Raw genomic sequence first — 18477 nt, forward strand, 5'->3', positions numbered from 1 at the left:
GCATTTCTGGAGGAATTACAGAGATTAGTGCTACCATCAAGGGCCTGGAAGACCCAGGAGTGACGATTCTCCCCATATCCCCATATCCCTTATTTGACCAGTACAGAGGAGAAACAGATCTTGAAGAATGTCAGTGGATTGTGGTAACCTTAACTATGTGGTTACTCCTGTTGTAGCTGCTATACCAGATGTGATTTCTTTGCTTAAACAAATTAACATCCCTTGTACCCATTATGCAGTTATTGATACGACAAATGCTCTTTTCTCCATTTTTGCATATGTGCCTCATGAGAAGTAATTTGCGTTCAGCTGCTAACAACAAATACTTACTTTACTCTTCTACCATAGAGTACATCAGATCTCAAGGTCTTACTTCTTACAGATCCTAATTGTGTTCCCTTTCCACAGACTTTCACACTGGTTGAGGAAATTATGCTTATTGGACTTGGTAAACAAGAATTAGCAACTCTAGATATATTGGTACATTTATGAGTCAGGTGATAAGAAATAAACCTGAGTAAAACCCATGAATCTTCTGTTTCAGTGAAATTGACAGAGTCCAGTGTTGTAAGGCTCAAGGAGTTCCTGAAAAGTCAAATAAGTTACATGACAAAGTGATTCCCTCTGTGGCTAAATAAATTTCTCTCTCCCAGTCTGTATCACATCCATGGTGTGATGGTGAGCTTCCTACCTCTTGGGCTATGGATACTTTATTTGGTTCTTCATGGTCCTTGAAGGACAGTGGTGAAATGAAAGCCTCCTGTATGGCAGAAATTTAAGCAGTGCACTGGATTGTTCTTGCATGGAGGAGTAGCTGAATGTGAAGTTCAGTTCATGGGCAGTGACCAATGATTTGACTAGATAATCAGAATGCAGAGGATATGAGTGAAAAGGAAATTTTTGGGAAAAGTGTATATAGATACATCTCTCTAAAGGGGCAAAAAAACTGAACACTTTTGTGTTCCACTTGAATGTTCACTGATAGAGGTTCACTAAGAGATACTTTAATGACCATCTTTAGGATAATAATCATGTTAACAAATTACATCAAAGAATCTAGTACAAGATACGAGCAGAAATGTAGAAAAATGTGTGCGTATAATTTAGTCCATTTTAACAACATGGACAATAGGGACTACTTACAAATAGCCTAAGTGTATTCTAATAGGAAATATTTAAGTAAAATTAACTTATACATAACAACTAATGCTGTGCTTTCATTTAAAATATAAATACATGTACACAAAAGTTAAAGGATATAACATCACAATTCTAGTGTTTTTCTCTCTTGGCTGTGGAAAATAGTTTTATCTCCCTCTTGCATTTTCCAAATGTTCTAGAAAGCTTATGCATTATTTTCCAATTTAATTATAACAATAAATATTTCCATTTTTAAGAGGTGATTAAATATGGTAGTGGCAGAGGAATAATTTGAGAAAACATTGTGTATGTTTATAAAACTATTGGTAGAATTTTGGGGATCATGAATCTGATTACCATGGGGACAAAGAAAAAATAAGTACAAAATAACTCTAACATCATTATCTTGAATAATTGACTGGATGGTGACATCTTAATTACAGGCACACACACACACATTTTCTTTCTTTTCAGAAGTAATGTGTTTGAGGTAGTATTAATTTTGTTTAAAACTTTGTGGTGTCACTGTCTTTTTCAGTGAAATATTGCATAGACTTTAAAAATAACACTTAAAAATTTATTAGTATCCATAATATAAGATATATAACAAAATGGTTTGTGATAATGATTTCTATGAAGAATATAAAAATAAGGCTATACCATATTTCCCCCCTCAGAATATAATGGAAACTTTGACTAAAATTTTATGTCATGTGCATTGACTTCATTCTGGCCAAAAGACCCTCCAACTTTTCAGATATTTGAGAGAGGAATCTCCCTTGAAATCCTTTGAGAAGAACCCATGAAATCCATTCCTCTGACCCCTGCCAGCATTTCAGATGTGTACCTCAGAAGAAGCAATGCTTCACAGCCGTTTTAAGGCTTCAAACCCTTTCATAGAATTCAAAACATGAACGGAATATCAGCAACGTTCACAAATGTGTTTTAAATTAAAATAAAAATTTGAAAAGCCTCAAGTCAAGTTGAAATAAGTGGACTTCATTTTGAATGCAGAAAGATCTGCTTCAGCTATCATCAATGCAAGATACACGGTTAAATTGAAGCATTTCTTTTTTTCCTAAGGAGTCACATCTTTTGATAACTGAGACAGTGCCTCTGGGAGCTAATACAAAATGGCAGCATTTTTTGTGGAAAATCCAAGAGAAACTGAAATTGCTGAAAAATCCCAAAGCAGCTGTTACCTTTGAAAGAAATTGCCTCAGAGATCTTAACATGCTCCAGAGATGCCAATCAGAGATTAGTTGCAAATGAGGACAACTTATTGTTCCATGTAATACAAGGGACATATCTTTCCTTCTGGAGAGCCTTGTTGTTAATAATTTCATAGGCTTTGGGTTTCTAGAGCCAGAATGAATGTTCAGCAAGATAAACAGCAGTCTTAATCTTGGGGTAACATCTGAACAGAATAAATTTAAGATTGGGTGGTGGGATGAATGAAACTGTATCTTTGGATGACCAAGGATTTAAATTCTAAGGTTGCCAGCAGGATTTTAAGAAGACTGTTCTGCAAATCACCTGATTCAAATTTAATGCAATTTTTGTAAGATAGCTCATGATAAGCTGTATGTTTTGTAAAGTATTCCAAAGACCTACTTGTAAACACATTGATCTAAGTATTGTTTAAGAACTAGCCATATTCACAAAGCATAATCTTGATATCTACCATAGATAGCTATTCAGTATTTCTTTTCATTTCACTATATATAAGGAAATAAAAATGATAAAATCAATATTTAGTTTCCAGTGTTGTCACATGTGATAGAATTAAGAAATATAGGAATAATGGTCCTCCCTGGTGGTGCAGCGGGTTAAAGCACTGCATTAAGAAGATTAAGCCACTTCCTCATGAGTTCAATCCCCGTCCCTGGAGGTGACCCCCATGGCCGGCAGACCTCTCCTGACCCGCCCCGCTGCTCCCTCAGCAGTGTACTTCGTTGATCTGCCTGTTCAGCTCCCCACTCTGTCTGTGGTGGCTCCTCTCACCCTCCACAACTCTGGCCTGTACCCCAGCTCTGTATGAATAAATAAATAAATCTTAAAAAAAAGAAATATAGGAATAAGAAAGAGGATTTGTGTTCATGTGTGAGATATGTATATCATGTACAAATTATAAATAATCCTTTGTGTATAATACTGTATATTGTTCCTTCCTCAAGAATACACATTTTAAAACCCATTTTACACACTTGACACTTCTCTAATTCTCTCTTCTGTAGAATTCATTTGTCACCAAAATTCCTACTTTCCTGCAAAAATATTACTTTTTCCCAGAGATGAAGCCACTTTGTAGAATAAAGTGATGGGCAACTTATCAGGAAATTTTAATGTGTACATTGGTTCTAGTTCCTATAAATGGTCTGCTGAAAATATGTACTATGTGTCCAGCTGATTTTCATCTTAGGTAACGATAGGATTTTCATCTTTGGTAACCATGGAAACTGAAACATAGGCCAGATTAAAGTGCCGGACTGATGCTAAGAACTTCAGCCAAACCAGTGAAATCCCCATTCATTAGTAATCTCTGCGTACAACCTCAGTTCAACTAGAGGACACTGGTGAGGTAGCAACAAAGCACATAGTAAGCATGAGCCCGTTGCCACATAATCATTGGGTTTAAAAGGATACGATAAGTCTAATTCTGTGAAATAAGAATTTATGAAAGTAAGTTTGGAGCGTGGAGAGAACAAACAAAGACCTAAGAACCTTGGATTTCTGTTTCAATTGTACTACCCAACAGACCTGATCTTGGCTAAATCTTTTAACCTTAATCTCAGATTCTTCTTTTAAAAGTACTCCTTACTTAAAACCCATCTTAACATTTTATAAATCAAAATCACAACCAAAAATATGGAACCATCTTAATTTTAGACTAACAGGATAGAGTGGGATTACAGCTGTGCATTTTATCACATTTTGAAATGTCTTATCTGTATACAACAGGAGTCCATGGTTTACCCTTCCATTCACATCACTTAGCAAACATGTGTATTCTCATTTTTTTAAATATTGTAATGAATTAATAGATATAGAGATAGATAGGGGAAAAAGTTCACTTCTGAAAGCTTAGAATCTAATGTTTGCCATAGGTTTTCAAAGAAAAATAAAAATAGGAAAACATGACAACTGAGGATGTTTTTAATTCTTTCTGAGATGAGTTACTCAGGAAGAAGTTCTAGAAAATGTAGTTTTATCTTTACATGGGAAGATATTTGATAAAGAAGGTGAAGGACAAAAGTTCATTTCTATGGGCTATTTGAAAAACTTCAAGGTGGGCAATTTAGAAGGAATAAACACTGACCATGATGCTGAAATTCAACCCTGAAGTGGGTTGTGGGGCTCTGCACAGCTTGAACAGAGGGATGGAAGCCAGAGGTGATTCCATTCCAGGCTGAGACCTCCACTCATTTTGAACTATCTGTAGTCACTCAATTCCCCTCCCAGGCCTTAGTTACTCATCTTTGTCAGAAGGAAGGGACCCTGGATTAAATATATATTAATATCTCTTTTAGGACTGAAAATTTTTTTCTGGTAACCAATAAATGACAATTAAGAATTTTTGGATTAGAAAGTAATGAGGTAAAGCTAGCATCTGTACATATAACATTACTCTGGAGTGTGTGTGAGCAGGAAAACCTGGTGCGTAGAGGTTATGACGGGGAGAAACAAGATTGCTTTCGTTTGTGGTAAAAAGAAATTAAAGATTTCCTCTGACATTACTTCTTATCACCTTTTGAAAGAGCGGACACCAAAGTAGCTCTGCCTCTTTCACATTTCTTTTCTTTGTCATTTGTTTTGTATTTCTATATTCCTTGGAGGAGGGACACCCTCTAACATACAAAAAGGATTTAAGATTATTTGTTCCTGTGTGTCTTGGATGAAAAGCCAATACATTACATCAGATTGCCTCACCAAGTATAGCTCCACAAACTTTGCAAGAAGTGGTGAAAATCTTAGGCTAGCAGAGAAATTTTAAGGATGTTTCAATATAAGTAAATATTAAGAATGGAATATTTAAGCCTGATAAAAATGTTAAGTCACCTCCTGTTTAAAAGTGTATCTCTCAGTGCTTTTTCCCAGAATAACTGCTGTCTTAAGTCAGACACAGATGGACTGGAAGAACAGACCCTCAGGCCTTAGACTTATCTTCTTTGTTTTATTATGGGATTTCTTGATTCCTTGAAACTATTTTTTGCTGCAAGAATGACGTAAAGAGATGATCGTGTGTGGGATCCATGAGACCAGATAAAATTCCTGTGTCCTTCCTATGGCACCGTCTTATGAAATATATTGTCATCAATCCCAGTGGTTTTTCAACTCTTTTTTTAAAAAGATTTATTTATTTGTGCATACAGAACTGGGGTACAGGCCAGTGATTCAGGGGGCAGTGAGAGGATTCACCAGGGACAGATTAGGGAGCAGAACAGGCAGATCGACGAAGTACACTGCTGAGGGGAGCAGCGGGCGAGTCAGGAGAGGTCCGCCACGCCATGTGGTCACCTCTGGGGCAGGCGGGGATCGAACTCATGTGGAAGTGGCTTTAGCTTCTTAGTGCTGTGCTTTAACCCGCTGCGCCACCAGGGAGGGCCGGTTTTTCAACTCTTGATCCTGTTTTTATTCCAGTTATTCCATTTTCAAGTTCCTAAATCTATGAAAACAAGTTATAAATAGGGTGTCAGGCTTACAATAAGGAAAAGATTTACCTGACTTCCCTTTCCAAGGAGACTTGGGATAAGAAGTTGTGCTTGCTATGGGGAGCAAGGTGTCTCTGGCTTCTTTCCAACTGGGTTGTACCCTCCTCTGCCGTTGGGCAGCCAGGTGGCTACCAGACATGCCTGCCTTCACATTCAGGTTCAAGCACTGGTGACTCAGCCAGTTGTAGAGAAGCCCAACCTCCATCATTAGACATAGCCTGGGTGAGTCTGGCTGTTAAAAATCCAATAACCCACATTTCTCGAATGATCTCCAGTGACCAATTTTCCAATCCATGTATTGGTTCCTTACTCTTTTGATTTGATGCTTCAGTGTTACACCTGACATAGATATGTTGTAAACGATTTCACTGTGGAGGTTCTTTTGGTCTCCCTCTTAGATAGGGTGAGATTCTTTTCTTCATCTTTATTCCAAGGCCACCATTTTTCTTCTAAATTTGTTGATTATTATGTACTCATGGCTTATCTACTCAGCTCTTTGCTCATCTGAGCTCTCCTTCATGGCTGACTCAGTCAACCTTTTACCCATTTGAGTCAAGCCCAATTTTATATATTTTTTTGTAAAATAAGAATTGGAGCTCATCGACATCTGGAAGCATTTTTCTACTGAAGGTCCCCAATAGAAACTCTACTCCTTCTTTCCTATTTTGTGACTGAGGACCCAGCCAATGACCCCACACAGGTGGGCATGTCTCATATAGTTAGTAACAGGTTATTTTCTCTACTCCCTAAAGATACATATTTTTTCACTTTCTGATGCTCTAATAATCAAACATTTGTATCTACAGAAACTCCTTGACTGTTATTCTGTAGCCTTAAAACTCATTAGTGATCATTTAAGGGAAAATACATAAAATCATGTGTTTTACTAGAATATGTATTGACTAGTTTATAATGACTGTAGGTCTGTGAACATAGCCTATTTAATAAAGAACTTTTTAGAGGCATAAATTTGTGAACTTTGTATGTTGATAGTATTAATAAGAGTGTAAAATGCAGCTGCTGTAGAAAACTGTTTCTCAAACAGCTATATGTAGAATTACCATATAAACCAGCAGTTCCACTTCTAGTTATATAGTCACACACATTGAAAACAGAGGTTAAAACAGGTACTTTGGTAGTATTATTCAGTTGTCAGAGAGTTCATCAACAGTTGAATGGATCAACAAAAAATGTGTTATGCCCATGCAATAGAATATTATACGATATGATTTATACTACAGTTTGGTGTACTATACTCTTTGAAATAAATTATTCCACTTACTTAAAATATCTAGATTAGGTAAATTCACAGTGACAAAATAGATTCAAGTTTACTAGCAGCTGAAAGGAAGGAGAAATGACAAATTATTGCTTCATGGGTACAAAACTGTTTGGCATGGTGTAAAAATTTTTGAAATAGTGGTGATGGTTGTACCTCATTGGGAACATAATTAGTGTCACGGAACTGTAAACTTAAAAGTGGTTACAACAGCATAAGATTGGCCTTTAAATATTATTCATATTTTATCACAAAATTTAAAAATGGACTTTTGGCACAAACTCACAATTGTCTAGCAGCATTTTGCCCAAGAAAGTTAAAACTCAAGTGCCACTTCAATCATTCCCCCATATAAAAGGAATCCGTTGGAGATTTCTGGATAATTTAGTTTTCCATGAACTTGCTCTAACAGGCATCTGAAACCACAGCTGAGAAGCAGTATAGTATAGAAGACAAGGAGGTGGACCTGGGCTAGAACAGATCAGGGTAGGGTTTGGACACACATTAGAAGTGGCTCTTTCATTTATTCATTGTGTGACTTTGGGCAAGTCCTTTTGGTTTTAAGTTTCTTCATTTGTAATGTCTATAATAATATCCCCCTTGTAGTGCTGTTTTGAGGATTAAATATGCTAGAAATGTAAACCTATCCAGCAGTTGCCAGTTTTGTGACTAGTCAGTCAATTGCGTTTATAACACACACTTGCTTTGCTTTCTCCATTATTCTCTCCCACTAGCCACCCTGTAGCCAATGCACTAAACTTTCTTTGGGATGGCTCAAGCCTTACTTTCTCAGCTTACCCACAGTGCTCACTCTTCTCATTTAATCTGTACATTGATAAAAGAAGAAAAGTCATTAAGACTGAAAAAAATGCTCTGATTAGTCTTTGATGTTAGAGAATGAGTCATAATTGCTGCCATGTCTCTTGCCCCTAACTTTCACCTCGTACTCTGCCTCAGGCCCTTTTATAAACACTTGTACTGGATTCACATAAAGCATATTCAAGGATCAGCCCTAAGCTGGACATGTGAGGAACTGGCAGAGGAAGCATCAAAATAAACTTGAGTTAGTACTCAGCTCCAGTCTTCTGAAGCCCAGAATGTAATTTGAGTTCTATTTCCATTCAAGCCCCAAGAAGATGGGGAAATAATGCAAGGAAATTGGAGATGGGTCTCTCTTGTTCTGAACACATATATGTACTATTTGCCTCAGTGTTTGAGCAGCTGAAAGAACAGTTGAAGAGTGTAGATTTTCTGTTACAATCTTAGTAGCGGTACATGAGGGAAATTTAGTTTTCTTTGTATTGTATTACAGACTCCTTAACACTATGCCAACTTGGCATATTTCTGGAGGTCAGGGCTGGGTGCAGTATAAATGCTAAATTAATTTTAATCAGTGATATTGCAGTGGATTCCAAAGGACATTGAGGTCTTTGGCAAAAATTTGGTTGTGTGCAGTTCTTCACAGCATGTAGAGATTAGTCCTCAAGCAATATAGCGTGGTTTGTTCCTTGGGATTCCACTCTTGCAGTCCCCAACATTTCTAAAGGGGAAATTACAGAGCAATAATATAGTTAAAAGAAACTTAAACCAATAGAGAATGAAATATGATGGGTGTCAAACCAGGAGTATAAAGGACCAGGGGAGAAAATAGTAATAATGAACAATTATATACCAGAGACATTTTATGGGGGTGGAATAGGGAATGGGGTCAAAAATGGTGGGGTGAGGGAAGTGCACTGGACTATGGTGATGGCACATGGGTGACTTGGTGATTGGATTACAACTGAGATGGGAAAAGGCACAAAGGATGTAAAAATAAACATTATTTAAAAAATGTAAATAAAAAGTTAATGACAGAAAAAAAATATATGATTGGTGCCTTTTTCTCTTGTGCCCTATCCTTCTTCAGAAATTTCACCTCAGTGATAATATAATGGGAACATTCCTACCAACTCAGCTGAACCCCAAAGGTGAAAATTTCTGTGTCGGAACAGAAGACTTTCAGAAGGCTCCATCCATCTGGCTGCTTCTTGGACATGCTTCCCCCTCACTAGTCTGTACTTTGCATTGTCCAGGAGATCATGCACACATGCCCAAGATGTTAGATAAATGATAAGCAGACATGTTTGCATAATCTTCATTACCTTTACCATAGTTCAATGTAATTTCCCCAAATGTTCCATTTATTTTATTTTGGAGACTCTGACAGGATTTTGAAGTATAAGCCTGCATCTGTAATCCATTTATAAACTCCATTGCAATGGTAAAGTTGGGGGGGGGTGGAGGGGGGAGGGGAGGGTGAAGAATTATTTGGAATTAAAAAAAAAGCATTGAATAACAAGCAGAGGGGAGTGAGAGCACATCTGTTTTCATAAGAAATCATGGAACCTGGCCCTTTTTCAGTGGGGTATTTTACTACCACATGGCTTTAATCCTACATCTGGGCCTGTTGTTTTATGAAATATTTCCCACAGATGATGTCAATTATAATTTTTGTCCCGGTCGTCAATTTACGGACTCTTGGAATAAGACAAAATGAAACAACCAGAAAAAGAACAACTTATGTGGTCTACTCTCTGACAAAATTATAGCTGTGTGATACACATCTAAAATCAATAACTCTGCTAATGATTAGCAGAACACATTGCTTGGTTTATGAGCAGAGATGAGGCCCACACTGTGCACATGTCTGGCCCTGGATCACATTTTTTGTTTGCTGTATATTTACCAGCAGATGTTCAGCTGTTTATTTAATGCTTCTTCTATGAGCCAGTAGTAGGCCTGTGTCTGTGCGACATTTATAAGTCATCTGCCAGCAATACAGGTGGAATGCTTTCATGAAGCCTTTCCTGGTTCCTTGTGCAGGGATGATCTATCAGAGAAATTAAGGATAATTCTTTATAGAGCTTTATGGCTATTAAGATGTGGAGTTCTGATTCTGTGTGTAAAGTTTAAGAAATTTGAATTCCAGCATATGGAATCAGAATCGCTTTCAGAATCACTTGGAAAGAACCATTTGTGGTGTTCCATTTTAGCAGCTGGTTGGAGGGTGAAAGGTTTTGTGAGAAACAAAGAAACTCCATTAGTCCTGAGTAGACCCAACGTTTTGACAGGAATGGTTTCTTTATTTCCAGGGCTCTTTCAATGCAAAGAGATAAACCAGATTCTTTTAAAATTACTTCATAACTATAAGATTTTATAAGTCACAAGAAGCCAGATGATTGGGTACTTTCAAATTCTTGGAGGCTCAAATTGTGTGGAGGAGATCCTGTCTCTTCTGGTCTGCCTTGTAGGAATAGCCAATGTTCTATTTTAAGTTTTAAAATTAAACCAGCAAAAAGGGAAGGGAGAAAAAAAGTTCAGAATATTCTAAATCTTGGTCATTTGTCTCTGTGTACGTGTGTGGTGCATTTTTTGTGTAATTATTAGAGATGTATTTATGTATGTATGTATTTTAGAAATAGTGTTTAGTCTTAAAATGCAAAGATGAATGCATACTTAAAGGCACTTAACATTGAGGGATAGGAGTTTACAGGCATAAATTATTTCATTACTTGTCATTATGCCTCTACGCTCTCATGAATTTTCCTTGTTCACTAATTTCTCCTTATCTCTGTTCTTCCTGTTTCTCTTAGAGGATCCCACACTTTATCTAAAACTGTAATAGGTCTGAATTCTAGAGGAGTGAGATTCAGCTGCCTGTGATTTAGTAAAGCGAGCTCAGAGAAAATGGAGGGAAGCAACTGAAAAGACACACATAATCTTCACCACGAAGCGACTCCTACTTACCTGAGGACAATCCTCCAGAGAAGAGAGAATTTATTAGCAACCTCTGAAGAAAGGGGATAGATCCCTGAATGGGATCTAGGTGGGGTACCCACAGTATCCATTACAGTGGCTATCGACAGACTTTTGTTTGAGAAAAATGATAATCCAAAAACAAATTCATGGAAACTTTGCCCTCATTGCACAAGCCTAGAGTTACCATTTGATAATACAGTGCATGTTAAATTCTCAGTTTTTCCTTCCCTGTCTGTCTTCTCTCCAAGTCTTTCCACAGCAATGACAACTATATAATGGTCTTTACCTGGTGTCAGACATAGAAGATCTAGGTGGAATTGCCTCAGGCTTACGTTGATGCATCTGATGGTTCACACACAAACAAACCTCCTCATTTTTATTGAACATTAAGTTGTTCTGGCTTGTAGCACTTGTTCTCTTAAATTCTCAGTATGCCTTCATCTTAAAACAAGTTAGAGTTTGTAGTGAACCAGAGAAGAAAGGTATGGAAGGATGATTTCACATATTCCTTCACAAGGAGAGCAGCAAGTGTAGATCACTCAGAATTATCTGCTTGATCTGATTTCAAGGGAAATCTGAGATGAACTCCTCTTTCCAAATTGTCTTGACTTTGTGCTAGAATTTTCAGCATTCCAGATCTCTTTCAATGATGTAAGGTTGTGTTGCCTCAGCAGTACTCTTTTAAAATAGAAATTGTTCAAGAATGTGTTAACCACAACTGAGGTGTACCAGAGACCCAATTTTTTAAGGGGTGCATGTTCTAAAAGGGATCTCACCATCTGCTACACAAAAGCAAAGGAACAGACTCTTAGTGTGAAAGACTTTTAACAGAATTGGTGTGCATAAAGAGAGAAGAAAGGATACTCCTAATAATAGTTTCCCAATAAACTCTCCAAAATTATCCATCCCCTGTGGCAAATACCCAACCAAACTGAGTTGCCTTGAAGCAATGCCACTGAGGCCTGGCAGCTCACCACAGACCTCAGGGTACCTTAGAGTGGGGAACCACAAGAAAAAGGACTAAGCAGGTTCCAGAATGTTTAAACAGAAGGAGAGAGAAAATGCTAAATATAACACATCAAGATAATGGTGGTAATTTTCTCAGCAGTGATGCCAAAGACAGCTTCCCCATGTGTCTGTCATCCAGGAGTCTTTTCCAAGTGTCTTAAGTCCCTACGTGCAGTCAGAGCCAGAAAAGCAAGACGGTGGACCTACCTGCTTTCCGGGTCATATTGACCCACCTGGCAGCTCAGCTCCACTCCTGCTCTGGCTTTTGTGCTTTGGCAGGCAGGACAGTCCCACTCTCTTGAGAAACTAGAGCAACTGCCACTTGTACCTGTGGTGATGCCAGCTTGGTGGTATATTTTGAACTTTGGTTAGCTCCTCATGTCTCTGTCTTTGGGCCTGCCCAGTGACTGGTGCCAATAGGTAACCTCAGATTCTTTCTTCTGGTGGCTCTGCTTTTGGGCCACCCTGTTTGGTTGAACTTTTGCCCTAAAGGGAAAGATCGATTTTTGCGGTTTGATAGGAAGTCCTTTTTTTTTTTTTTTTTTTGAAATTCCTTTTCTCCTGTACTCCTCTGCTGTCTGTTCCTTTTGAAGCTCACTGATTAACAATCTGTGGGTACACTGAAGTTTGCTTACTTTGTTTTGATGATCATAATGGGTGTGGCTCCTTACAAACAACTTAGGTTTTCTCATTAACAATTTGAGGCCTGAGTACTCCCCCCTCCTTTTTTTTTTTAAGTATCAAAATGCCCTGGAAAGATTTATAACTATGAAATCTTGTGGGCAGGGTAAAATAAACAATATAAGATTCAAGAAACTTTGAAACAATTCTCAATTTCTGAAATGGGGAGATTTCCATAATTCCTCTGTTTTATTTTTTGTTTTTTTTTTTTTTCCTTTTTGCTTAAGTTAGGAAATTAGGACCTTCCTGAGGGGTTAAGTCTCAGCGTTATCACTGTTGGGGCCTAAGATTTATCTCTGGTGAGGGAGGTGACCCTCATGGCACAGCACACCTCTCCTGTCTGGCTGACTACTCCCCTCAGCAGTGTATTTCAGTAAATATTCTAATCTGTCCTGTTCTGTCTCTGGTGAATCTTGTCATTGCCTTCCCATACCTGCCTCTAGCCTACATCCTAGTTCTTCTACGATTTAAAAAAAAAAAAAAGGAAATTTAATTTATTATATTAAAAGGACTTAGTTTACTATAATCTTATGTCATGATTGTGAGAATGATTATCCCTACATTAAGTGCGTGGAGATACATTTCAATCAAATGTGAGAAACAACTTACCATCAGATTATCAAAACAAAGGTACAATGTCAATAGATTGTAGTGTACAGTTCTGGAAAGAATAATGGAGAACACGGGGCTCCTTACGTGAGCAGGGTCTAGAAAGATGTATGGTTTTACCAGGAAAAGTATAAGAGGAAGATAGAAACAGCAAATTCAGAAGTATCAGAAATACAAAAATGATCAACACTACAGAATACAGTGAGGAACCGGGAGGGCGGTGGATGGGAGGAGAGAAGGAGTGTGTAGTTAAACAAAATCTACACTAAACAAAATCTGCTCCCCAAAACATGTCTTTGGCAAGAGGTTTATTTCTTGGGAGGTGCTCTTAAGGATGGGTGGAGTCACTTTTGAAGTTTGTATCTAAACTCTCTCTGTAAAAGTCTATTCCAGAAAGACCTAATCCCATTATTTCTTTCCAGTGCAGGAGACAGAAGTACCTTTGTTTTCCCTGGTAAACACCCTAACTGAATTTCCCCTTTTCTCCCTTAAGCTCCCTTGTCTTAGCTAAGCTACTGAAGGTGGCATTTAAAGCCACAAGGACAAATTACTCAGTCATGCTGAGTCTCTCCCATGTGTACAGGAGGTATACATTTTATTATTAAACTTCTTTATAGATCTTTCTTTTAATTAGCCTATCTGATGCTTATTTGATGCTATGCCAGCCTAGAAAAATAAACAGGGATACAGGTTGATTTCCTTTGTGCCTTGACATTAGGTAAGAACCAACTTGAATATTATTTCTCACACTTGTCTTACTTAATCAGTGTAATAGTGTAATCTTCAGTAAAAAGGGAGTTCTTATGTTCCTTGTCCCTCCTAATGAAGGGTGGAACTAAGCTGCAAAGGGAACCTAGTGAGAGCTTGAAGACTTGGATGGAAGAAAGACTTGGAGGTGGCATATGGCAGAGGGACATTTAAAGAAGTTTTTCTTCCTTCTCAGCTTTGGACTTGCACCAGGGACTTGGAGAACATTGAGGCGTGCAGACCCTTAGAAGAGACATGGGTGAGGGGCCTGTAGGAAGACTGGTGATGGCAGCTGTTGTCTTGACTTTGCATTTTGGTTTTGCTCCTTTCAACCCATATTGGCCTGGCCCTTTTGACTCTACAGTGGTTTCCTGCCAGAAGGGGCCTTAATTTTGAAAAGCTTTTGGGCCTTAGTGGCTGAAGTCTGAGTCAGACCTGTTTGTCTACACATCTAGGACATAAGGGTATGGCTAACTTTGGGTGTTTTATTTGCAAACTATCATCCTTTCTTCTCTTTCTATGGCTGCTATTCTATTACATTTCTTTCACCCTGAGAATATGCTTTGTCTTTATGTGGCAAATGGCAGAACCCGTTTAGAGTAGCAAGTCTGGGAGCCTGGGGGTACTTCCCATTCTGCCCACTAACTACATCACTTAACGTGCCTGTCCAGTGTCTACAGAAAGAATATTCAACATTCTCTACCTGTGATCTCACTTTGTATCCTCATCATATCCTCAATTTTAATTATAATAACATCAGTGATTCACATCATTGTATATCCAGGCAGACTTTATCTCTGTCAGACATCTGTCATTTTTCAGTGCCCTAAACCTCTCATATAATTATCCTTCCCTTGGTCAAATTTGCCTTCTTTTTTTCCCTAAATATGTTCATTGAAGTAAAATAGATTTATATCCTTGTATCTGTTTTAGAATTTGTACTCTACAGACGTATTTTTTTCCATACCCTACAAATGTATGTTTTTCATACTATGCCCTACAATAGAACCCCAGTAATCCTCTACCATGTTCCATTGGGCCTCTTTCTTCTCCTTTACCCTGTCTAGGTACCTCAGTTTCTCAGATATTGAGTTTGTTATCACTTTATTTTGAAAAACCCTTTGTGTTATGTTTCTCTATATCCTAAATATAAATGTATCCATCTGATGTTTTTCTTCTGCTGACTTAGTTCAGTTAACTTTTTCCTCTTTAGCTCTATCCATGTTGTCACAGATGGCAGGTGTTCAACCTTTTTTATTAGCTGGATCGTATTCCTGGATAGTGCATCTCTGTGTGTAAGAAAGAGAGTGTGTGTGTATATGTGCACGTGTGCATTTGTATGTTTGATCGACTTAACTGTTTTGGGGCATTTAGGCTGTTTCTGTACCTTATCTAATGTAAATAGGGATGCAATGAAGGTAGGAGTACATGTATCCCTTCAAATTAGTGTTTTTTGAATTTTTTATGGTAATTAGGGCTAGAGTCACTGTGCCATATGATAGTTCCATTTTTAATATTTTGAGAAACCTTCATACTGTTTTTCATAGTGAAAACATACTGTTTTCCTGCTAACAGTGGACAAGGGTTCCTTTTTCTCCACACCCTCAGCAACATTTGTTTCTGGTCTTTATGTGTGCCATTCTCGTGTGTAAGATGGTATCTCATTATGGTTTTGATTGGCATTTCCCTGATGATAAATGATGATGAGCATTTTTCATGTGCCTGTTGGCTATCTGTATGTCTTCTTTGAAGAAGTGGTTATTTAACTATTCTATCCATTTTTAATTGGGTTAATGGTTTCTTTGGTTGAGTTGTACAATTTCTCTGTTTTGAATAATTAGCCCTTTATAAGGTCGGATTCCAGCTAACACTTTCTGTGTCCCTTTGCTGTTGGTTTATAAACTTATGTATGGCTCAAACTAATCATATCCTTATACAGGGAATTTGAAGGTGCATAGGAATATTGTAAGATTGTGCAATTCTGCTAAACAAGGTGACATACTAGTTATAACAGAGGTTCTGCTGTTCAGCTTCTGGCTGGGTGAATATTAAATAATCAGTGGTTGAAACCATGAAATTTTCTCTGAAATTTTCCCTGGCAGGGTCTCTCTTGACTGAATGGCTCCCTGACTTCCAGAAATTCTGGCAATTAATTAAAGTCCATGTAATAAGTCCCTTCTCTTTAAACGAGAGTGGTTTCTGTTATTATTACTGAAACTTCATTGACCTAAAGTTCCAAATTTTGCTTCTGTCTTCCCTGTCATAGTTTACTTCAATTTTGTGTTCCATCTATATATACTCACCTTCGTGTGGTTCTTCAAACTTATTATATAACAGGGTCATTGAATCTGCTCTTCCCTTTGTCTGGGATACTTTGTCCAGTATCTTCCACTTCCAAACCCATCCATTGCATAGTGTCTGCTTAAGTTTATCTTATCTTAGTCATTACTTCTGAGATTTTTAAATAAATATTTATTTATTTTTATGCATACAGAAGTGGGCTGCAGGCCAGAGGTGTTGGGGGAGTGAGAGGATTCATCAGAGACAGACTGGGGAGCAGAATAGGTGGATATACAGAAATTCAGAGCTGAGGGGTACAGTGAGCAGGACAGAAAAAGTATGCCATGCCATGTGGGTCACTTCCCTGGCTGGGAATCAAACTTGTGCTGCAGTGGCTGTGATAACCTCATAGTGATGTGCTTTAACTCATTGTACCAGGGAGGGCCTTACTTCTGAGAGTTAATTGATCTCCCTGATTATATCAGATTTCTTTATGAAGATATTTCATGTACAGTGTTACTTATCTCCTTCAATCTTATATTCTGTAAGGTCAATGGAAGCAACATTTGGTATCTCAACCCCCTAATTAAAATGATACATGGCACATACAGTTGGTTCTTGAATATTGGTTATTTTGATCATTGCTAAGGATTTCTAAGTAGTTCAAACAATTGCTGTTGCTCCAAGTTTCTATCACTTTATAAGTTTCTTTATCCTTAATAAAGTGAGCATTTAAGACACCTTCCCCCCATCCCCGCTTCCCCCCAAGAACATCTTTTACTCTTATTTATTTGCATTACCAAAGGGAATTTATTTATGTAAAATACTCAGAATTTGTTTCTGATAAAGCATATAATTCCCAAACCAGAATATTCTTTAAACAGCTGCTATCCTAGAAGATTACTATAAAATGATTACCCACTCTCAAGGGTGGTAGACAAGAAGAGTGAATCTGAGTGGGCTCTGAAAAAACAGACCATGTCTTTTGCCTACTCTTTCGGTGGCCTTGGGTAGTTCACTTAAGTATTCCAAAATTTTCCCTCATTAGCAGCACAATGGGATGATAATAGCTCTTTTGAGGATGACCTTAAGTAATGAGGATAAAATACTGAATACTCTGGTTTCTCTTCAGATCATATAAATTGCTCACCTTTTACTTTTATTTTTAAAATAACTTTTATATTGATCTCATCATTCCATGCGCATATAGTAGCTATGCATAAATACACACTCACAAATATATATATAAATATCCATATATGCGAACTCCGTATATCTGTTGCTCAAATTTCAATAGTTTTGACACTTGTATTTTTAAGTATGAATTCATGTACCCCATGAATTCATAGAATATTCATCCCCTCTGGTCAAGATTATCAGGCTAAAGAATTAGAAATCACATAAAAACAAAAAAAGGTTTATATGTAGATGTCATCTTTCTCCAATATTATGCATCAGAACGATATATCTATACCTTGAGGTGCCCTGCAAGCTGAATTTAGGAGCAGTGACTGTGGTAACCTACCATGGCTTGAAGAAGAGAGGGAACAGAAAAAGAGAAGACAGTGACTGAAGTCTCAGCTGTGGGAGAATAGGAATGCTATTACCAGAGCTGGAGATTAAACATTAGTATGATGATATTTGTGTTTCATTTTATTGGCAACAGTTGTTGCTTTTGACTTTTGTTTTTCAAAAGTGGAAAATGAGAATTAAATAAGTGTTCACTTGTGCAAGGGCACACAGTCAAAATAGTCAAAGCCAGAACATAAATCCAATGTTCTGATAGTAATTCAACATCCTTTCCAGTGTCCCATCCATCTTGGAAGAGGAAAATGGTTTGGAGAGAAGTGGTACTGATTTGGAGGCAAAAAAAAAAAAAAAAAAAAAAAAGATTTCATGTTAGACATCATATGTATGAAACTAGGAAACATTAACATAAAAGTACCAGCAGTTTCTCTTTTTTTTTTCTCTATAAAATACTTTTATGTGGTTTGATTCAATTCCTGAAGGAAATATATTTTAATACAAAGTCACCCTTCAGTTCATCTGATTCCATCACCATAGACTATCTAATGATGTCTGTTTTTCTGTTATGTTACAGCCCCACTCATGCATCCATTAAAATATAAATTAATTAGTACAATGCTCTAGTACCCCACAGAGTCTCATCTCTCACTATGCATTACTTTATGAGAATATCCTGAATATATCAAACCATGT

The sequence above is a fragment of the Condylura cristata genome, unplaced genomic scaffold (assembly GCF_000260355.1).
Source record: "Condylura cristata isolate star-nosed mole 26May11 unplaced genomic scaffold, ConCri1.0 scaffold00022, whole genome shotgun sequence".
Taxonomy (NCBI): domain Eukaryota; kingdom Metazoa; phylum Chordata; class Mammalia; order Eulipotyphla; family Talpidae; genus Condylura; species Condylura cristata.